The sequence below is a fragment of the Sapajus apella genome, unplaced genomic scaffold, assembly GCF_009761245.1.
Source record: "Sapajus apella isolate SASKATOON/1434 unplaced genomic scaffold, GSC_monkey_1.0 scaffold45, whole genome shotgun sequence".
Taxonomy (NCBI): Eukaryota; Metazoa; Chordata; class Mammalia; order Primates; family Cebidae; genus Sapajus; species Sapajus apella.
In genome coordinates, this window is record NW_022436985.1 from 1,602,982 (window position 1) to 1,627,443 (window position 24,462).

Consider the following 24,462-nt stretch of genomic DNA (forward strand, 5'->3'; position numbering starts at 1 on the left):
TTTAATCTTTTTCTCACGTTTTAACTAGTCAATTTAATCCTCATTTTCAGAAGATAAATAACTCAAATTTCATTTGAAAAGTAGGAAAATAAAATAACAACTCTGTAATCCTACTTACTTTCAGGCAAATATTTGTTTTGTCAAACAGAAAATTACTTTTAAATGAACATTTGCATGTATGTGAGTTTATATAGTACAACACACTTAAAATCATTTTAAATGGCATATTTTTATTTAAGCCAAACATTTAAATTTGGACAAGTGAACACATGCATTTGCAGTTCAGGGTTAGAAACCATCTTAAATGTGCTCTAAAGGGTCAGTTTATAACAAGAGTTGACACACATTTTACATGGTGGTAGATCACCACATAATGAGCCAAGTAATTTGAAGCAATAAAATCTAGGGCACTGCTTTTTCACTTCTCATTCTCAAACAACAACATGTGGGCATAATTGGGGAATTTCAAATGATGTATTTTACTAAGGCCTGTGGTGAAAATGACTGTTGTTATTAAGAATTTTTTTTGCTTTGTTTTGGTTGTTATTACTAATCCCTGCTTTTTCCCCACTTACTTCCTTTTAAAGGATTTTTTTTCAAGTAAACTATCAAGCAAGACTTTCCATTTCACTTAAGCCAGCTAACTCACCACTAGTATTTGTGTTTTATCTTTTCAGGCACTCAGATTTCCCAAGGTTCAATCAGCCCCATGCCCACAGCATTTTGATAGTATGCAGTTTCTTTAATCTTGCAAAAGAGTGAACAGTCATTTTTAGCCTCTATGTAAAATACATTGTCATTCAAGTCAATAAAATGGCTTTTAGTATCTGTGCTTTTAAACTACAGGGCACACATGCTCAGCTTTCAGGGAACTCATCATAGAACTTTATTGCTAAAAAAGGAATTCCGTCTCATCTGCTAAAAGTATGAGTCAGTTATAATCTTAGTGGATAGTGTGTATCCCATTCAGAGGAAATACATTTTATAAGTAAATGGTCACTGTTTTTAGATGTCATGCTATATTTCAATAAAATAATGTTATACAAGAGTAATAATGCATTATAAGGGGGAAAGAAAAAAAAAACCCTTGTAATAAAGGAGTTACTATCTTGAAATTTTACCTACGCTAATTCATGAATCAAAAGGAATAAAACCTGACATTATAGAAGTTGTTGGGGCTCAGAAAATGGTGGTACCCCAGATTAAGGTGATTTGGAATGCTCAGTATATTGAACTAAAGGACATTAGAAGGACTCAGAAGCAGCCTCATATTCAAAGTCTCCCACCTAATCCTGCCCTCCTGCCTCTCGCTTTTCATTCTTCCCTGAAGTTAGTCATAGAAACCAGAATTCCTCTTCCCAAAAGTGAGTCATAGAAACTAGAACCCCGTTTCCCCATAGCCAGCCATAACAACTAGGATTCCTACTTTAACCATCTCTCACCTTTCTGTCAAGAACCTGCCGTAAATAAATTTTCTGACCTACCCATGTTTTGTAGTTGGTAATAAAATCCTCATTTTAGAGCTCCTGCCCTATACCTGGGAGGAAGGAATGCCGTGCAAAAAGGCCAAGAGGAATCTTGACACACAGGTGGTGTTGGGTTTTCCCACTCAGTCTGTTACTATTATATTGTTTCCTTTTTGTCCAATTACATTTCTACACAGCTGTCCAGTCTTCATCAAAACTAAGCACAAAAGTGACAATTTTCCCTTGGGTCTTCGGGTCTTCATTTCTGAAGGCTTTATGTCCTTTAACACTATGATTAAGTAGATTTGCTGTGTTTTTCTTTTGTTACAGGAGTGTCAGCTGTGACTCATGATGGGTAAGGAAAGATATCACAGACTTTCTGCCCCTACACAGTACAGATGTCTGATGAATAAAATGTTGCAAAGCTAACAAGAAAACCTTCTCAAAAATCTCTTACTTCCATCAGATGTGATGTGATTTATGCTTTGAAACAGCTATTTTATTTTACTTGTTAACAATGTAAGATCATTAATATAGCAATGTGGAGAGTACAGGAATCTAAGCTTGATCTATAAAATGAATGTTTTACCACACATGAGGAAAAAAAGTTCAGAAATATCATATCAGAAGTAACACATTCAAGACTCAGAGCTTTCCTTATCTCCAACAACCACACCCTGTGGTAACACAATTACTGTGTCCCTGATTTTTTCAAAAAATAATATAACCATTTTTCATACATTAACTGTGACAGGAACATGTGTTAACCTTGCAAATTTACCTTATTTTATAAATACATGTATATACATAAATCTATTCCCTAATATTAACAAAATATACTTATGCACAAAAGAGAAAAACTCCTTTAATTTCATCATGATGTGTTTTGAAAAAATGTCAAGAATATTTCTAGTCCCATTTTGAGAAATATTTTAAAACCATTTAAGGTACAAAGGCAATAATATGCCCCATATTGTGTAAGAAAAAATTTAGGACATTTGCAATAAAAGTGTTCCTATATGGGAAACTATGTATTCTTTAGAACACACCCTTCCAATTTATTTAACCCTGTTAGAGACTCTGTGCCTTTCATTTACTTTTGAATTATTTGGTAACACTAAGTTGTAAATAATTAATATCAATGCAAAATAATTCTTGTGTACAGGTAGGCAAACTAATTCTGTGGAAATTCACTTGCGTTTCTTCCTCAACTGCATTAGAAGCGAGTTTTGCATCTGTTTCCAGATTTATTCAACATTCCACATCTATACATCGCTTTCCTTTGGATTCACCTTCAAACCAGGTGTAACTTATTTCCAGTCCTCTCATTTAAATAATGACTTAAATATTTGACCTGTGTTCATTTTATTAATATGTGAGCCATAATTCTTACTTGAAAATTATTTTTTTTATCTTAGATACATTCTAAAATTGTGTTTTCAAAATTATAATGAATCTTAGATATTTCTATTTGAAGGTAGAAAAAAAAAGGGGTCCATAAACCTCAGTAAAGTCCTAATCAGCAAAAACACACTAAGTAAAAAGGCAAGTCAGAATTGCGATGCAAGAAGGAGTGCTTGTGGATTTCCTCCATTGATTTGTTTGACTCTGCCAACATGTTCCTTATCAGTGAACTGGAAATGAATGACTGCTCTAAAGTAGAGGCCCTGAAAGGTTTAGAGATCAGAACACTCATTTTGTTGTTGAATATGGCAACACGGAATTGTTAAGTAGTAGGCTGGAGACAAGACAACATTTCAAGAACTGGCAGGAAAGTAAAACTAGAAATTGAAAGGATGCCATATAAAGAGAGCAAGGATAGAAAAAACAACAACATATACTACTAAGTTCCAGCATCAAGGGAGCATAAAAAATTAGATGAAGAGTTACTAGATGTATCATCTGGACATTCCATTCTTGTATTTTTCACTTGTTTCAGCTCAGTCTTTAGATGCAAATGAAGAATGAGCAATGGGATTAATATGTAGACATCAAAGCATCTGAAGAAACATAAACTCTATCCTATTTCAAAGAAAAAAAACAGCAGTTTATGTTTTTCTCTAAAAGTTCCCTTCCACTTTCAAGAAATAAGTGATCATTAGAAAATGATCTGCCCTTTATTTCTAAACCTGTATTCTTCATATTAGACAGCAATTTACCTTTCCCAGAAGACTTTCTCATGGATACCCAAGGAGGTAATTTAAAAAGAATTAATTTCTAATTTCTCAACTTCCACTTTATAAAAAGTGATTTGCCTGGGAATGTGTTTCATGGCACTGTAGATTTTCCAGGTCTAATCCTCTTTTAAAAATTCTTTCACTTAGGAAAGCATACCCTTCACTCAAACTAAATTTTAGTATTGTGTATGGACCCAGGGTTAAGCACCTCAAGCCTCAAAGAAAAAGGCACATTAAATTACCCAAACCATCTGATACAGTTTGGCTCTGTGACCCAACCCAAATCTCAAATTGAATTGTACTCCCATAATTCCCAAGTGTGGTGTGGGAAACATGGTGGGAGATAATTGAATCATGAGGGCCATTTCTCCCATACTGCCCTCATGGCCGTTTCTCCCATACTTCTCTTATGAATAAGTATCATGAGATCTGATGGTCTGGTAAAGGGAAGCCTGTTTCACTTGGTTCTCATTCTCTCTTTTGCCACCGTCATGTGAGATGTGCCTTTCACCTTTCGCAATGATTGTGAGGCCTCTCCAGCCACATGGAACTGTAAGTCCAATGAATTTCTTTCTTTTATAAATTTTCCAGGCTCACATAGGTTTTTATCAGCAGTGTGAAAATGAACTAATACAGTAAATTGGTACCACTAGAGTGGGGCATTGCTGAAAAGACACCTGAAAATGTGGAAGTGACTTTAGAACTGGGTAACAGACAGAGGCTGGAGCTGTTTGAAGGGTTCAGAAGAAGACAGAAAAATGTGGAAAAGTTTGGAACTCCCTAGAGACTTGTTGAATGACATTGACCAAAATACTGATGATATGAACAAGGACATGCAGGCTGAAGTGGTCTCATATGGAAATGAGAAACTTGTTGGGAACTGGAGCAAAGGTGACTCTAGTTATGTTTTAGCAAAGAGATTGGTGGCATTTTGCCCCTTCCCTAGAGATTTGTGGAGCTTTGAACGTGAGGGAGATAATTTAGGGTATTTGGTGGAATAAATTTCTAAGCAGTAAAGCATTCAAGAGGTGACTTTGGTACTGTTAAAGGCATTCAATTTTAAAAGGGAAACAGAGCATAAAAGTTCAGAAAATTTACATCCTGACAATTTGAAACAAAAGAAAATCCCATTTTCTGAGGAGAAATTCAAGCTGGCTGCAGAAATTTGCATAAGTCAGGAGGAGCCAAGTGTCAATCACAAAGACAATGGGAAAAATGTCTCCAAGTCATGTAAGAGATACCTTGCAGCAGTCCCTCTCATCACAGGCCCAGAGGAAAAAATGGTTTCATGGGCTGGGCCCAGGTCCCTCTGCCGTGTACAGTCTAGGGACTTGGTGCCCTGTGTCCCAGCCACTACAGTTGTGGCTAAAAGGGGCCAAGGTATAGCTCAAGCTGGAAAAAGAGGGTGGAAGCCCAAGGCTTGGTAGCTTCCGCATGGTGTTGATCTTATGGGTGCACAGAAGTCAAGAACTGAGTCTTGGGAATCTCCGCCTAGATTTCAGAAGATGTATGAAAACACTTGGATGCCCAGGCAAAAGTTTGCTGCAGGAGCAGGGCCCTCATGGAGAACCTCTGCTAAGGCAGTGAGGTAGGCAAATTTGGGGTGGAAGCCCCAACACATAGTCTCCACTGGGGCACCACTTAGTGGAGCCGTGAGAAGAGGGCCACTGTCCTCCAGACCCCAGAATGGTAGATGAGGGTCTACCAACAGCTTGCACTGTTCACCTGGAAAAGCCACAGACAGTCTAACACCAGCCCCTGAATGCAGCCAGGAGGGAGGCTGTACTCTGCAAAGCCACAAGGCCAGAGCTGCCCAAGACAGCGGGAACCCACCTCTTGCATCAGCATTACCTGGATTATGAGACATGGGGTCAGAAGAGATCATTTGGGAACTTTAAACTTTCACTGCCCTGCTGGATTTTGGACTTACATGGGACCTGTAGCCCCTTTGTTTCCACCAATTCCTCCAAGTTGGAATGGCTGTATTTACTGAATGCCTGTACCCCCATGGTGTCTAAGAAATAATTTTCTTTTGATTCTAAAGGCTCATAGGTAGAAGGGACTTGCCTTGCTTCAGATAAGACTTTGGAATGTAGAGTTTTGAGAGACATTGGGAGACTCTTGGAAAAGCATGAATGGTTTTGAAATGTGAGGACATGAGATTTGAGAGCGGTCAGGGGCAGAATGATATAATTTGGCTCTGTGTCCCCACCCAAACCACTTGAATTGTACCCCCATAAATCCCATGTGTTGTGAGAGGGACCCAGTGGGAGATAATTGAATCATGGGGGCACTTTCCCCCATACTATTCTCATGGTGGTGAATAAGTCTCAAGAGATCTGATTATTTGATAAGTGAAAACCCATTTCACTTTGCTCTCATTCTCTCTCTTGCCACCACCATGTGAGATGTGCCTTTCCCCTTCCACCATGATTGTGAGGCTTCCTCAGCCACATGGAACTGTAAGTCGAATAAACCTGTTTCTTTTGTAATTTGCCCGGTCTCGTGTATGTCTTTACCAGTAGCGTGAAAACGGACTAATGCACCATCATAAATTTTCCTTGCAGCTATCATTCTTGTCATACATGTATTTCTGTTAGAAATAAAGTATGGCTTTAAATCAATATCATGATCTGTTAGAATGTTCTCACTCAGACATAAATTTTATGGAATATATCTAATGTGAAATGTGGAAGTACAAAGGATAGCTTAGGAAATCTTCCACTTCCAAGTAAAATTTTACTTTTCTTTTCTCATTCCAACATTCTTCCTACATATCTCATGTTAAATTTTAAACTCTTCATTTGGCATTTAAATTTCTACTTTCCTTGTAGTTTAGTTTTGATTGACTTTTTGAAGCAGTAGGCTGATACTTGAGTAAGACGTTTCTTATTGAGAAAACAACATACATTTGGATAATCTGGTTTCTGTTTTATAGTTGAATACCAGAACTGCATATGTCTGTGATGTCTGTGTATAATATGACATTTTAAATGCCTTATTTTGCTCTCTATTCTGGGTACGACTTTTGTTTCTGGGAGAGGATATTTGAACACAAATACATCTAGTATTTTAAGCTTATCATTCAAGTTATAGTTCTTCCAAATATATCATTATAATTCTTGAAAAAAAAACATAATACTAGGCTTCTTTATAGTGCTAGCACATGGGGGATTGTTTTAACACCTATAAGACAAAAGAAGATGAATTTTAAAAAAGTTTTGTTCAGTTTGAAAGTTGATGCTTAAAACAGAGCAAATATGCTCCTCAAAAGAGGACTACAATACATTTCATTTTCATCTATCATATTACCCTGAATTCAGAGTTGTGAAGTATATAAGGAAAGAAAGTTATACTCCAAAGGCATTGGCTTCTAAGGGCACTGCTTTAAGTACCTGCGTGATCTGTACTTCAACCTTTCTCAGCACATCTCTACATCTATTTGTGATTTGAAATGCCCACAGAATATGGATAAGAACTTAGGAAATGGAAATGGTAGTTTTGGTGGTGGATTTTAAAAGTTGTTCATTTAACATTAAGACCAAGATTGGGATAGGTATAGTCCCAATAATTCATGTTTATGTTGAAAATCTTTGATACTTAACTAAAGAAGGTTATGTTTAAATTGACCAAAATGCAGACAACAAATGTATGAAATAATCTTAAACCTGGGGAGCCAAATTAGATGATAATTTGTAGGCAAACTGAGCAAAAGTAATAAACTTCAATCTATACTCCAACTCTTAGTTTGAATAGGAAACTAGTATCATCCAAAGAACAGTGAGGAGGGACAAACATCATTTTAAAATAAATAAATAGAAAGTCTGGAACATGTTGCCTTGAAAGATAATAATTAAAGGTAGGAAATCAAAACCAGCAATAGGTGCACTCCGAAAACAAATTCAAACATTATGGAAATAGATTATGGATCATCCATGTAGCTGAGAGGAAAAGTATATAATTCGTTCTCATTCTGGACAGAAAATCAGCCTGTGTCTCAATTAAAAAAGGGCTGAGATTTTGTTTTATTTGTTTTAGTTTTTGCTAGTCAAGTGAATCATTGGGAGTAAAGAAAAAAATCACAAAAATCTGTAACTGGTTTTGATAAATTAGTTGTAAGCATTACTTCACTTGAATCAGCCAAAAAATCTCTAATGCTTTATTTCTCTGAAGAAATATGGTGAATCCATTTAAATATCCCAGGTATTTACCTGGTGAAATATGTTGACATGTTTCAAATATATATTGTCAGCATTTTTAATATTTACTAAGTTAACATCCGTTCTGTTGCTGATTATGGAAAAACTTTATCTTTCCTTTAAGAGCACCTTGAAATTCCTCTTTCCCTGCTGATAATAAAGGATAGGTTAGATTACATCTGTTTATATTAGAAATGTTACAATTTTGATGGGTTTATATGGAATTCAGTAAGATAAAACAGGAGATTAAAGAAACTACAACTCTAGGACTTGTCTTGGATCTCTACAAAGCAGAAAAATGCAGAGACACAAAGCAAAGGTATGAAGAAGATGCTCTCTGTAGTGTAAACAATGAAATAAGGAACATACAGACAATAGAACTAACACTTAATGCCAAAATTTTGCTTCTGGAAAGGGTAGAATAGCCTCAGTCAAAGTAAATCTACTGCAGATAGCAATCATTAAATCTGAAAAAATATTTTTCAAAGCAACTATTCGAAAGCACTAGAGAAACCAAAAGCAGGCCAAAAGTAGAGAATAGTTGACTCTTGAAAGAATAGAACTGTGCAGAGTGAAATTAATGTTTATGTGGCTTGCCACTATAGTCACTGTGAATCCACTGGCTGTATAGCTGCTGTAATATAAAAAGAGACCCACAGCTTTATGAATAAGAAGATGAAGTGCACAACCACAGTGTATGGAATGTGGTGTTTGGTAGGGCAGAGGGAAGGATGGGGATAGAGAGAAAGCGACCCACAAGAGATATCCCACAAAAATCTGTATTCTAACTTTACCCAAATCCTTGGCAAGCCCCAGAACAGCACATGTGTGGTCAAGATGCCAAGAACTCTATTATAATCAAATGTGGGAGGCCTGAAAGAATGACAGGAGAAACAAGATTGGAATTTGAGTCTTGTGAAATTAACCATCTGTTTGAAGAGATATTAATACTCTTCAGAGGATGATAAATAAACCTAAATTCTTTGCAACATATGAAATATAGTACCAAGTATATTTCATTGCAGAAAATGGTAATATTGCAGAAAAGCCAAGAGAATAAAAATCTTTGATGCAGATAGAAAAACATAAAATGCATATTAAATGTTAAAGAAGCAATAGACACAATGGCTGACTTCTCATCAGAAGCAATAAGGGAATGATGACAAACGTAGAGGAGGAAAAATTTTGTTTCTCCCTTATTATTAGGTTTACAGCTGAGATCCTTATAACAACAACAAAAAAAATTAACAAGAACAAATATTACACATTTATTTAATATAAATTTACTTGACGAGAGAAACTTTATAAGGAAATGAAGACCTAAAGAAACAGAAAAATCTGTATTTTACGCTACATTTTATAAAGAAATGGATAGTTGTGGAGAAGTATAGTTGAACAAAGGGAGTATAAACTAATAGTAATTAACTGGGGAAAACTTAGCAATGCCTATTTGTTCATATTCTTCTCTGTGTCTCTGTGTCTTCTGAAATAAAGACAGTCCCTTCCTCTGCATAGAGGGGGCTACCTCTGCAATGAGAGTCTTAATGACCAGCTTCATGGTAGAAGGGCGGGAGAAAAGTGAGAGTAAACTTCCTGCTTCTAAAATTTCCCATGGTTGGGGGTAGCATGTCCTGAATCCCACTACAATCAAAGTACATTTTTAAAGTACCTAAATAAATTTGAAAATAAATAAATAATCTCTATCAACCAAGAATTTGGTAACTAAAAATGTTTTTCAAGACCTGAAGTCCAAATAACAAAAATTTTAGATAAGAAAAAATTATATTAGTTTTGAAGGGACTTGCACTTCAAGAAATGATAATGATGATCTGCAGGATGAAGGGAAATGTCAACATATGGAAACCAAGATATACAGGAAGAAAAGAGAAGCAGTAGAAATGATAAATATGTGGAAACATACATGTTTATCCAGTTAAATTTATAGGTCATATTAGGAAACCACATGCTTTTATATTCTCTTTGTAGGAAGAGGAAAAGCTAATGATAAAGGTTTGAAATAAAAGATATGCAGAAATAAACATTTGGGAAGAGTGTTTCTCTGCATTGATTGCTTAGTTCAAGTTGGATAATATGGTGTTGGTCAAAATTTTTCCAGGAGTACTCAGCAGCCTTGATTCAGACAGAAAAGGTCAACAAGTAGAATTTTACAGGAAGTGTAGGCAAAAGAAAATGAAACAATGAATACTGTCAAGAGAATAGTTCAAGTAATGGATTGAAGAATCTCACTGGACAGTAAAGGAAAGAAAAAAACAGGAGAATTTTGATGGGGAAAATGTTAAAGAGGGTAAGGGGTTCTTGTAAAGTCCAGAAACAGGTAGTAAGAGAATGAGTAAAGGGACTGAAAGTTCAGAGTTTGTGGTCGCAGTTTGGGTGATTTAAAGTATGGATTTTGTGGTGGAATAGTTAAGATGAGTGAGGGGATTGATGTGAGAGTGGGTCTATAAGGCAAAGTTGAAGATCTAATGATGACTTTTGTACCATTGTTTAGCTAACCTCCATGCCCAATGAAAATATCTACAATGGTAGACAGGTTTGGAGTAGAAAGAACTACACACCATAAACAAGATGACACATTTTCACAGTACAAGGGATAGGAACCAGGTCAGTAAACTACGGTCAGAAAGAGAGATAGAATGGGGCATACTCTTCAAAGTGGGAAATTTAATCATGAGGGTACATGCAGAATTCTTTGTATGTAGCAGTTGGCAGATGGAAGAACATTAATCTTGATCACTCTAGTAAGGGGAAATTAGTTTCCATCTCTCAGGGTTTTGAGGAAATATTAATCACAAAAGAGAGATTTTTGTTTTGGCTTTTTAAGTTGAAAAATGGGGATTCCTAGAAGGTATATTAAAAAGAATTCAAAAGGAAGAGAAAATTGGACATTAGTATCAGGATGAGAGTATTAGGGCTCACATCTTGAGTGGTGACCAAGGATAATGGAGCTGTGAGACATGGTAGGTGCAGTTGTTCTCAAGAATCCATCATGACAAACCTATTGGGTAGGGGGCTGCTGTCAGGGTATGGAGGTTCAAGGGTTTGTACACACTGGTCATGACCAATACCAGTCTGGGCTCTTTCCTTGAAATTGGGGCAGAGCCTTCCCTTGGCTGTGTGGTTGAGAGAATACAGAAGAAGTAAGGGCAAAGTGTTGATGATGGTAAGGACATTTTGGAAGACTGTTTTGTGGATTTCAGTGTTAGGCACAGCAGAGCCATCTGTTCAAACCTACCCCAAATATATGAAAACAATGCTATTATGATTATGATAATGTCACAATCTCCTTATTTTAGATCTAGGGAGCATTTTTCTAAATCTCCTGATTTATTTTTTACATCTCTAGATAGAACTATCTGTCATCAATAGTAAGCTTGTGACTCAAAATTTAGGACTTTTTCTGTAATACTAAGAACTTAAAAGATTTTAAAAAAAGAAAATGACATTCTTCAGTGTTTTTCTTACTATCATTGCTTCTTTCATATATTTCAGGAGTGGTTAATTTGCTATACAGAGATCACAAAAATTGACCCCTGAGTCAATTGCTGGTGGTTATTATTTTTCTTGATTCAGTCTCTGAATGTGCTTCTTCATAGACTCTCCTCCCTTCTTTCCTTTCCCATCCTTTCTTTTTTTCATTTCTTCTTTATTTTTCTTTTGAAAAATGTTCTTGTTTTTTTCCCCTCGATTTTCTTCACCTTTCCCTTTGTCTAATTCTTTTGGGGGTGTGTGTTTAATACTATCGTTAGGGCTGAAGGGTTAAGTGGCCAATGTTTTGAGGTTTATATATCCCTTGTAGAATAAATCAGAAAATCATGATGATGTAACATGGAAAAGGAAGAGTGTTCTGATAAACTGGTGAAAGCAATACTGAAAAATAAAGTCAGAGAAAAAGAGTGACATATGGCAACACAGAACAAGAATCCTAAAAATGAAAAATTCACTTTTAATTTCTAAAAATGTAAATATTACGTTTCTCCTAAGATACAGAAATCACTCTATAGATTGAGATTAAAATAAAAACATTGCCATAAAGTAATTAAGTATAATCCAAAATAGTAGGTACATTCATTGAGTCACAGTCCACTTACCATGTCTCCTTACCATATGGTATTTTTTTTTTTTTTGAGATGGAGTCTTACTGTCTTGCCCAGGCTGGAGTAAGTGGCACAATCTGGGCTCACTGCAACCTCTGCCTCCCAGGTTTAAGTGATTCTCCTGCCTTAGCCTCCTGCGTAGCTGGGTCTACAGGCACCCACAAACACACCTGGCTAATTTTTGTATTTTTAGTAGAGATGGGGTTTCACGATGCTGGACAGACTAGTCTTGAACTCTTGACTTTGTGATCCACCTGACTTAGCTTCTGAAAGTACTGGGATTACAGGCATGAGCCACAGCGCCCAGCCCACCATATGTTATTATAAGTACAATTCCTTATCTAATTACTTGATTAACCACAGTTTATATCTTGATCTGTTCTTTATACACAAAAATCCTAAAAGTTTATGTTATTTGGCAGAGTCACAAAAGCCTGACAAGAGAAAAATGATTCTTTCAGCTGAAGTAGCAGAAACTAGAGAAACTATTGCCCCAGGGACAAAAGAAATAAAGTTAAAAGCCAGAGGGGAATGAGCTTAGTATACACAATATACCAAAAGGAATAACTATTTTGAATCTGACAACAGTAGGAATTACTGGTAGTCACTTTGTTGAAAGTTGAAACATAGATAAACATTGAGAAATACCCATATACAATAAAGTGAATAGCGAATTGCTTTTATGACTTTGAAATTTTTCTGAAGATTATTTTCCATATATTAAAAATTTGCATAGCATATTTGTACATTAATTTGAGATTAAATTTTAGTTTCAAATATATTTTTCTACACTATTATAATTATTTGATATACATAACATTATTTTCATGATAATAGAATTGTAAAGCAAAAATACAATTTTGACTTTGAAGGAGTTAAATTGAACACCAATGCTCTGTTTATAATTTCCTAGAAATTTCAGTTACTAAATTCTTAATAGTACTTAATCAAATGATAATTTTAAAATTCAGAAATGTCATTGAACATATGGATTATATCATTGAAAGGGATTAAATATCTCTTTAAAATTCTGCTCCCATAAACTGAATCCTCTGCCTGTTCTCTTCTCAGTAATGGCAATATAAGATTTCTAATACTCAGACTAAAACCTTGAGAATCTTCTAAGACTTCTTTCATTAATTTAACCTCTCATTTCAACATTTCAACAAGTTATTTAGATTTCATCTCCTAAATATCTCCCAAATACATCTCAGCTGAAAAATTAATGATGAATTAATTGCCTTGAAGTATATAATTAAGTTCATATCCTTTGTAATACATATTCTCAAAGTTCTTTTCTATCTCCTACATTTCAATATTGTCATGTCTACTTTAACCCCACAATGAACAAGTAACCAACCTATACTCTATTTATTAGAAACATTTGTCATTCAATGAATGCACACTGTCAAAGTTAGTACAAATGTCAATGTTTGTGCCTATTCCTGTAGTATCTATGCCCCAGAGCAGACCAGTGCCATAGACCAAATAGAGGCTGCATTTGTGGTACCTAGGAGTAGTAAGATCACGCCACACCCTCTTGCCAGTCTAGGCTCAGCGCCAGCTTCTGGACCAGTGGTCCCACTTGGCCTGAACCTGGCTGGCCACTCCACCCACTCTCACCACTGGTAGCCAGGTGGGCAACACTTGCTAGAGCTTTCAGCCAAGCTAGCTGCTTTTATGTAAACTCAGCTGGAGGGCACAGTATCCTGTTGTTGTGAGAAACATTGGGATGGCAGAGTTCACAATCCCACCTGTCAATGCCACTGGTAGTCAGGTGGGAAATCAATGTTAAAGCTTTGGGTAGAGTGGTCCCCACTTCTGTGAAAAGTTAGCCTGCAGACACAGTCTCCTGTTGTCCCAGGAAACACCTGGATATCAGAGAGTGTGACACCATCTACTCCTGTTACTGACACATGAGACCTTCTAGCTCAGCAGTCCTGCTTCTGTGTAAACTCAGCTAGAGGATGCAGCTTCCTGTTGCCCAAAGAAACACCTAGAAGGCAAGGTAAGCATCCCCAGCCACCCCCACTGCTGGCAGCTGGGCAAGCCATACCTGTTAGAGCTTCTACCCCAGCAGTCCTACTTCTGTTTGAATTTGCTGAAGGGCACAGCCTCTTGTGGCCATGCAAACACCTGGATGGCTGGATGTGAATCTCTACCCACACCAGCCTCTTGTAGCCAGATGAGTCACACCCACTAGAGCTTCCAATCCAGTGGTCCCACTTCTCCCTGAACTCTGTGGATAGGCACAGATCTGTGTTTCTTCACGAAACACATGGATAGCCAGTCTGAGAAGGATTCAGCTTGTCTGCAAACAGAGGCAACTACCTGAGGGTGCCCTATGAACCAAAACACCCCAAAACAACAACAATAACAACACCACCAAATGGGCACAGACACAGTAATCAGAGAGGGCTCCTCCAAGACCTAGGAGTGAAATAGAATCAAAGCCAGTTAATTAAACACACCTTATAACATAATTATACCCTAAAGGGCATCAAAGAAGAAAAAAATCCATCCAAAGACTCCATCCAAAGTTCCAAAGAATAGTAACTTCAGATAGTGAAGGAATCAGGCACACAAATAAGAAAGAATTAGTGCAAGAACTATGACAATTCAAAAATTCAAAAAGCCAGGGTGTCTTCTTACCTCCAAATCATCACACTAGTTCCTCAGCAATGGTTCTTAACCAGGCTGAAATGGCTAAAATGCCAGAAATAGGATTCAGAATGTATATAGTAATGAAGATCATCAACATACAGGAGATAGTCAAAACCCATTCCAAGAAATCTAAGGATTATAATAAAACAATACAGGAAGTGATAGATAAAATAGCCATTGTAAGAAGAATCAAACTTATCTTATAGAGCTGAAAAATACAGTAGAAGAATTTTAAATGGAATTTCAATTAACAAAAGATTCAACCAAGCTGAGAAAAGAATGTCAGAGCTTAAGACTGACTCTCTGAAATAACTCAGTCACACAAAAATGAAGAAAAAACAATAAAGAATAATAAGCAAAACCTCTGAGAAATATGGGATTATGTAAAGAAGCAAAATCTACAACTCACTGGACTTCCTAAAAGAGAAGGAAAGAAATCAAGCAACTTGGAAAACATTTTAGAATATCATCCATAAACATTTTGCCAACCTCTCTAGAAAGGCCAGCCTTCAAATTCAGGAAATGTCCAGAGCCCTCTTGAAATACTGCACAGGAAAACCATCCCAAAGACACACAGTCATCAGATTTTCTAAGGTCAAAATGAAAGAAAAAATGTTACATGAAGCTAGAGAGAAGGGGCAGGTAACATGCTTAAGGAGAACCATCAGACTAACAGCAGACCTGTCAGCAGAAACTCTAAAAGCCAGAAGATACTAGGGACCTGTTCTTAGCATTCTTAAAGAAAAAACATTTCAACTGAGAATTTCATATCCAGCCAAACTAAGCATCATAAGTGAAGAATAAATAAAATCCTTTTCAGGCAAACAAATGCTGAGGATATTTGTTACCACTAGACCTGCCCTGCAAAAAGGTCCTGTAGGGAGTGCTAAATATGGAAAAGAACGGCCATTTCTGGCCACTACAAAATCACACTTAATTACATAGACAAGTGACACCACAAAGCACCCATACAAACAAGTCTGCATAAAAACCACCTGACAACATAATGACAGGAGAAATCCACACTTATCAATGCTAACTTTGAATGTAAATGGACTACACAATTAAAAGGTACAGAGTAGCAATTTGATTAATGAAATGGTATGCCATCTTCAGGAAACCCATTTCACATTCAATGACATACCTAGTATCAAAGTAAAATGATGAAACAATTTTTACTAAGCAAATGGAAAACAGGAAAAAGCAGGCGTGCTATTCTAATTTCAGAAAACACAGATTTAAGCTGGGTATTGTGGCTCATGCCTGTAATTCCCATGCTTTGGGAGGCCTAGGCAGGCAAATCACCTGAGGTCAGAAGTTCAAGACCAACCTATACAACATGTGAAACCTATTTCACACTCAATGACACACCTAGTATCAAAGTAAAGTGATGAAAAAATATTTACCAAGCAAATGGAAAACAGGAAAAAGCAGGCATGCTATTCTAATTTCAGAAAACATAGATTTAAGCTGGGTGTTGTGGCTCATGCCTGTAATTCCCATGATTTGGGAGGCCTAGGAAGGCAAATCACCTGAGGTCAGAAGTTCAAGACCAGCCTAGACAGCATGGTGAAACCCCATCTGTATTAAAAATACAAAAAATAGCTAGGCATGGTGGTGTGTACCTGTAGTCCCTGCTACTCGGGAGGCTAAGGCAGGAAACATGCTTGAACCTAAAAGGCAGAGGATGCAGTTAGCCAAGATTGCCCCATTGCACTCCAGCCTGGGTGACAGAGCAAGACTCCATCTCAAAAAAAGAAAAAAAAAAAAAGAGGGAGAATCCAAGACGGCCAAATAGGAACAGCTCTGGGATGCAGTTCCCAGCGAGAACAATACAGAGGGTAAGTGATCACCGCATTTTCAAATGAGTTTTTACTGCCTGTAGACCAGGGGATTCCCAGGCCAAAAAGTGCCACGAGTTTCCAGCAAGGCTGTTTGAGCTGGTGCCACGGGTTCCTGCGCAAAAACTCACACAAATCTTGGCAGCCGATTCAACTAGCACCTGGAAAGCCTGGGAGACAGGGCCACCCATTAAACTGAAAAAGAGAGGGCTGAAACAGTGAGCCAGGTGATCCCCCACAAAGACCAGCAATCTGAAATGCTCTGGATTGAGAGTTTCGCAGCAAGCACATCTGGACCCTGGATAGTCTGGCTCAGTGTGGGGAAGGGTGTACACCATTACCAAGGCAGTCCACAACTACTGAGGCAGTCCACCATTACTGAGACAGTCTGCCATTACCAGGGAAGTGCGCCAATACCAAGGCACTCCACAATTACCGAGGCAATCCACCATTACTGAGGCAGTTCACCATTACTGAAGCAGTCCACCATTACTGAAGCAGACCGCCATTACCGAGGCAACAGTAACCTCTGTAAACAAAACCATAAGGAAGTTTACACAGCAGCTGGGCAGAGCCTACGGCGGCTCAGCAATGCCCCTGCTGGCAGGTTGTGACTAGACTACCTCCTTTTTGGGCAGCGAATCTCTTAAAAAAGGTAGCAGAACATCAGGAACTTATAAATAAAGCCCCACCTTCTCAGGTCAGAGCACCTGTGATAAGAAGCAGTTATGAGTTCCACTGCAGCAAATTTAAACTCACCTGCCTAGCAGCCCTGAATGGAAGAACTGAGCTCTCAGCACAGCACTTGAGCTCCTATAAGAGACAGACTATCTCCTAAAGCAGATTCCCGACCCCTGTATATCCAAAGAGACACCTGATGAAACACAGCTCAGGCTGACATCTGGCAGGTACCCTTCTGGCACAAAGATAACAGAAGAAGAAACCAGCAGCAACCTTTACTGTTCTGCAGCCTCTGTGGGTGATCTCCAGGCAAACAGGGTCTGGAGTGGACCTCCAGCAGTCCTGCAGCAAAGGGGCCTGACTGTTAGAAGGAAAACTAAAAAATGGAAAGAATAGCTTCAACATCAACAAAAAGGAGGTTCATTCAGAGACCACATCTGAAAGTCACCAACGACAAAGACCACAGGTAGATAAATCCACAAAGATGGGAAGAAACCAGTGCAAAAAGGATGAAAACACCAAAAGCCAGAATGCCTCTCCTCCTCCAAGAGATCACAACTCCTCACTAGCAAGGGAACAAAGTTGGATGGATAATGAGTCTGACGAATTGACAGAAACAGACTTCAGAAGGAGGGTAATAACAAACTTCTCTGAGCTAAAAGAACATGTACTAACCCAATGCAAAGAAACTAAGAACATTGAATGAAGATTACACAAAATGATAACTAGAATAAACAGCTTAGAGAAGGTTATAAATGACTTGATGGTGCTGAAAAACACAACATGAGTGCTTTGCGAAGCCTACACAAGTTTCAATAGCCGAATTGACCAAGCAGAAGAAAGGATATCAGAGATTGAAGATCATGTCAATGAAATAAAATGAGAATGCAAGATGAGAGAAAAAGAGTAAAAAAAAAATGAACAAAGCCTCCAAGACATATGAGATTATGTGAAAGGACCAAATCTACATTTGATAGGTGTATCTGAATGTGATGGAGAGAATGAATCCAAGTTAGGAAACGCTTTTCAGGAGATGCAACCCCAAGTCACATAAACGTCAGATTCACCAGGGTTGAAATAAAGGAAAAAATGCTAACGGCAGCCAGAAAGAAAGGTCAGGTAACCCACAAAGGGAAGCCCATCAGATTTACAGCAGATCTCTCGACAGAAACCCTATAAGCCAGAATAGTTTTGGCAAATATTCAACATCTTTAAGAAAATAACTTTCAACCTAGAATTTCATATCCAGCCAAACTAAGCTTCATAAACATGGAGAAATAAAATCCTTTATGGACAACCCATTGCTGAGATATTTCATCACCATCAGGTCTGTCTTACAAGAGATCCTGAAAGAAGCACTAAAAATGGAAAGGAACAAATTCAAACATAACAATATTAACCTTAAATGTAAATGGGCTAAATGCCCCAATCAAAAAACAAACTGGCAAACTGGATAAAAAGTCAAGAACCATCTGTGTGCTGTATTTAGGAATCCCATCTCACATGCAAGGACACATTTAGGCTAAAAGTAAAGGGATGGAGGAAGATTTACCAAGCAAATGGAGAACAACAACAACAAAAAAAGCAGGAGTTGCAATCCTAGTCTCTGATAAAATACACTTTAAACCAACAAATATCAAAAGAGACAAGGGCATTATATAATGGTAAAAGGATCAATGCAACAAGAAAAGCTAAAGATACTACATATATATGCACCCAATAGAGGAGCACCCAGACACATAAAGCAAGTTCTTAACGACCTACAAAGAGACTTAGACTCCCACACAATAATAATGGGAGACTTTAACACTCCATTGTCTATATTCGACAGATCAACGAGACAGAAAATTAAAAAGTATATACAGGACTTGAACTCAGATCTGGACCAAGCAGACCTAATAGACATCTACAGAACTTTCCACCCCAAATCCACAGAATATATATTCTTCTCAGCACCACATCACATTTACCCTAAAATCAACCACATAATTGGAAGTAAATCACTCCTCAGCAATTGCAAAAGAATGGAAATCATAACAAACAGTCTCTCAGACTACAGTGCAAACAAACAGAACTCAGGATTAAGAAACTAACTCAGAATCGCACAACTTCATGGAAACTGAACAACTGGCTCCTGAATGTAAACTGGATAAACAATGAAATGAAGGCAGAAATAAATAGGTTCTTCAAAACCAACAAGAATGAAGACACAATGCACCAGAATCTCTGGGACACATTTAAAGCAGTGTCTAGAGGGAAATTTATAGCACTAAATGACCACATAAGAAGCAAAGAAACATCTAAAATTGACACCCTATCATCAAAATTGAAAGAGCTAGAGGAGCAAGATAAAAAAAAAAAAATCAAAAGCTAGCAGAAGACAAGAAATAACTAAGATCAGATAAGCAATGAAGGAAACAGGGATACAAAAAAAAACCTTCAAAAAATCAACAAATCCAGGAGCTGGTTTTTTGAAAAGATCAACAAAATAGACAGACTGCTATCCAAATTAATTTTAAAAAAGACAGAGAAGAATCAAAAAGATGCAATAAAGTATGATAAAGGGGATATCACCATCAATTCCACAGAAATACAAACTACCATCAGAGGTTACTACAAACAACTCTATGCACATAAACCAGTAAACCTGGAAGAAATGGATAAATTCCTGGACACTTGCACCATCCCAAGACTAAACCAGGGAGAAGTCGAAACCCTGAATATACAAATATAAGGCTGCAGTTCAGGCAGCAATTATTAGCTTACCAACCAAAAAAAGTCCAAGTCCAGATGAGTTCACAGCTGGATTGTACCAGATATACGAAGAGAAGCTGGTACCCCTCCTTCTGAAACTATTCCAGACAATCCAAAAAGAGGGAATTCTTCCCAAATCATTTTATGAGACCAACGTCATCTTGATACCAACACCCAGCAGAGACGCAAAAAATAAAGAAAACTTCAGGACAATATCCATGATGAACATAGATGCAAAATTCTTCAATAAGATACTGGTAAACCAATTGGAACAGCACAACAAAAAGCTTGTCCATCATGATCAAGTAGTCTTCATCCCAGGGATGCAAGGCTGGTTCCACATACACAAGTCTATAAACATAATCCACCACATAAACAGAACCAAAGACAAAAACCACATGATTATTTCAATAGATGCAGAGAAGGCCTTCAACAAAATTCAACAGCTCTTTATGCCAAAAATTCTCAACAAACCAGATTTCGATGGAACGTATCTCAAAATAATAAAAGCTATTTACAGCAAACCCACAGCAAATATCATACGGAATGGGCAAAAACTGGAAGTATTCTCTCTGAAATCGGGTACAAGACAAGGATGGCCTCTCTCAATATTCCTATTCAGTATAGTACTGGACGGTCTAGCCAGAGCAAACATGCAAGAAAAAGAAAGAAAGGGTATTCAATTAGGAAAAGAGGAAGTCAATTTGTCTCTATTTGCTGATGACATGATTGCATATTTAGAAGCCCCAATGGCTCAGCCCGATATCTCCTTAAACTGATAAGCAACTTCGGCATTATCTGAAGATACAAAATCAATGAGCAGAAATCACAAGTATTCCTACACCAAAAACAGACATAAGGGAGACAAATCAAGAGCGAATTCCCATTCACAATTGCTACAAAGAGAATAAAATACCTAGGAATACAACTTACAAAGGATGTAAAGGACCTCCTCCAGGAGATATAGGAATGACTGCTCAAGGAAATAAAAGAGGACACAAACAGGTGGAAAAACATTCTATACTCACTGTTAGGAAGAATCAATATTGTGAAAATGGCCATACTGCCCAAAGTAATTTATAGATTCAATGCTGTCCCCATCAAGCTACCAATTTCCCACTTCACAGAACTGGAAATAACCACCTTAAAATTCATATGGAATCAAAGGAGAGCCCACATAGCCAAGACAATCCTAAGCAAAAAAAAATCAAAGCTGGAGGCATCACACTATCTGACTTCAAATTGTAGTACAATGCTACGGTAATCAAAGTAGCATGGTACTGGTACCAAAACAGAGATATAAACCAATGGAACAGAACAGAGGCCTCAGAAATAACACTGCACATATCCAACCATCTGATCTTTGAGAAACTGACAAAAACAAGCAATGGGGAAAGAATTCCCTGTTTAATAATGGTGTTGGGAAAACTGGCTAGCTATATGCAGAAAGCAGAAACTGGATCCCTTCCTGACACCTTACACTAAAATTAACTCAAGATGGATTAAATATTTAAACATAAGATCTAACACCATAAAAACTCTAGAAGAAAACCTAGGCAAAACCATTCAGGACATAGGCATACGCAAGGATTTCATGGCTAAAACACCAAAAGCATCGGCAACAAAAGTCAAAATAGACAAATGGGATCTAATTAAACTCCAGAGCTTCTGTATAGCAATAGAAACCATCATTACAGTGAACCGGCAACCAATAGAATGGCACAAAATTTTTGCAATCTACCCATCTGACAACAGGCTAATATCCAGAATCTACAAAGAACTAAAACAGATTTACAAGAAAAAAAAAAAAAAACATTCAAAAGTGGGTGAAGGATATGAACAGACACTTTTCAAAACAAGACAAATATGAGGCCAATAAATGTGTGAAAAAATGCTGATTATCACTGGTCATTAGAAGAATGCAAATCAAAACCACATTGAGATAGCATCTCATGCCAGTTAGAATGGTGATCATTAAAAAATCTGGAGACAACAGATGCTGGAAAGGAAGTGGAGAAATAGGAACAGTTTTACACTGTTGGTGGGAATGTAAATTGGTTTAACTGTTGTGGAAGACAGTGTGGCAATTCCTCAAGGACATGGAAATAAAAAATTCCATTTCACTCTGCAATCCCATTACAGTACTGGGTATATACCCAAAGGATTACAGATCATCCTATTATAAAGACACATACATACGTATGTTCACTGTGGCACTGTTTACAATAGCAAAGACCTGGAACCGATGAAATGCCCATCGATGATAGACTGCACAAGGAAAATATGGCACATGTACACCATGGACTACTATGCAGCCATAAAAAATGATGAGTTCTTATCCTTTTAGGGACATGGATGAATCTGGAAACCATCATTCTCAGTAAACTGACACAAGAACAGAAAATCAAACACCTCATGTTCTCACTTGTAGGCGGGTGCTGAACAATGAGGACACATGGACACAGGGAGGGGAGCATCACAAGCTGGGATCTGTTTGGGGGGTTGAGGGGAGGCATAGAGGGAGGTAGGGAGTTGGGGAGTGATAACATGGGGAGAAATGCCAGATGTGGGTGATGGGGGGATGGAGGCAGCAAACCATATTGCCACGTATGTACCTATCCAACATCCTGCATGATCTGCACATGCACCCCAGAATCTAAAGTACAATATAAAAGTAAATAAAGAAATAAAGAAATTAGAGAAAAGAAAAAAAACCAAAGATCAAAAAAGATAAACTAATTACATAGTGGTAAAGGGCTCAAGTGAATGAGAGTGCCTAACTACCCTAAATATAGATACACTGAACATAGTAACACCTAGATTTATAAAGCAAGTTCTTAGAATATTATGAAGAAACTTAGACTCCAACACATAATAGTGGGAGACTTTAACACTCCACTGACAGTATTAGATCATCAAGGCTGAAAACTGCCAAAGATTTTCAGGACCTTAATTCCATACTTGACCAAATGGACCTAATAAGCATCTGCAGAGCTCTCCATGCAACAACAACAGAATATACATTCTTCTCATTTTATATGGCACATACTCTAAAATCAATTTGGCATAAAACAATCCTCAGCAAATTCAAAAAACCAAAATCTTACTAACCACAGTCAAATCACAGTACAATAAAAATAGAAATCAATCCTAAGCAAGTCACTTAAAAAATACAATTACATGGAAAGTAAACAACCTGCTTCTGAATGACTTCTGGGTAAATAATAAAATCAAGGCAGAAATCAGAAAATTTTTTGAAAGTAATGGAAACAAAGATACAACATATCAGAATCTCTAAGACATGGTCAAAGCATTATTCAGAGGGAAATTTATAGTACTAAGCATCCAAATAAAAATGTTAGAAAGATCTCAACAATATGATATCACAATTAAAGGAACTAAAGACACAAGAGCAAGTCAAAAACAGGCTAGCAGAAGACAAGAAATAACCAAAATTAAAGTTGAACAGAAAGACACTGAGATATGAAAAACTATACAAAAAAAATCATTGAATAGAGGAGTTTCTTTTATTGAAATAATTAATAGGACAGATAGACCGCTTGCTAGACAAATGAAGAAATAATAAATAAATAAGTGAGGTGGTCAAGGTGGTCAACTAGAAGCAGCTAGTGTGCGCGGCTTTCATGGAAAGGAATGGATACAGTTGAGTAAATTAGCATCTTCAACTGAAAAATCCATGTACTTGCATTTGGGTTAATCGGTGAAACAATTTGACCCATAGAAAATGGAGAAAAGCAAAGCAGGACAATGGGCCACCTGTGAGTGACACAGAGCCAAGGAGGCAGTAAGTGAATACGCAAAACCATGCTTCACCCATAGGTCTTTGCAACCCTTGGGTCAAGAGATTCCCTTGAGAATCCACCTCACAAGGGCCTTTAGACTTCACACACAGAGCTATGTGGAGTCTCAGCAGAGCAGCTGCTCAGGCACATGTAGAGACTGGAGCTTTTCTTGCTTCCCAGCAAAAGCAGCTGCAACTTTGACAAAGTGAGAAGTTAGTCCTCAGTACATATCCCTAGGAAAGAGGCTAAATCCACAGTCTGCAGACCCCACTTTCATGGCACCTCACAGGATACGACCCCCTGGCTTGGAATTACAGCCAGATAACTGGTAATAGGTAACTGGTAACAGCATTGTACCTCCCTGGGACAGAGATCCCAGGGGAGGGGCTGGCCTTCATTTTTGCTTTGTGGGCAGCTTAGCCATTTCAGCCATTGGGCTTTAGAGAGTCCAAGCCAACCAGGGGAAGAAGGGATCCCCTAGCACAGTACAACTGCTTTATGAAAATGTGACCAGACTGCCTTTTTAAGAAGGTCCCCAATCTCATTCCTCCTCACTGAGCAGGATCTCCCAACCAGAGCCTCCTGCTACACCCATCAGTGTTCTCTAGTCAACAGAGATTTGAGGCCTCCATGGGATGAAGATCCAGAGGGAGGGACACACTGACATATTTGCTGTTTGGACAACTTAGCCTTTCCAGCCTTCGGATATAGGAGAGTCCAGGACAAGTAGGGGTGGAAGTAGTCCCACAGCACAGCACAACT

At 37.7% G+C, this 24,462-nt stretch overlaps 1 long non-coding RNA gene across 1 annotated transcript; it reads left to right on the plus strand.

The window, feature by feature from the left end:
• Positions 1-2,057: 2,057 nt before the first annotated feature.
• Positions 2,058-17,325, plus strand: LOC116524542. Its single transcript, XR_004257382.1, has 3 exons — positions 2,058-2,073; positions 5,419-5,425; positions 17,189-17,325. It is a non-coding gene; the product is annotated as an uncharacterized LOC116524542 (long non-coding RNA).
• The last annotated feature ends 7,137 nt before the right edge of the window (positions 17,326-24,462 follow it).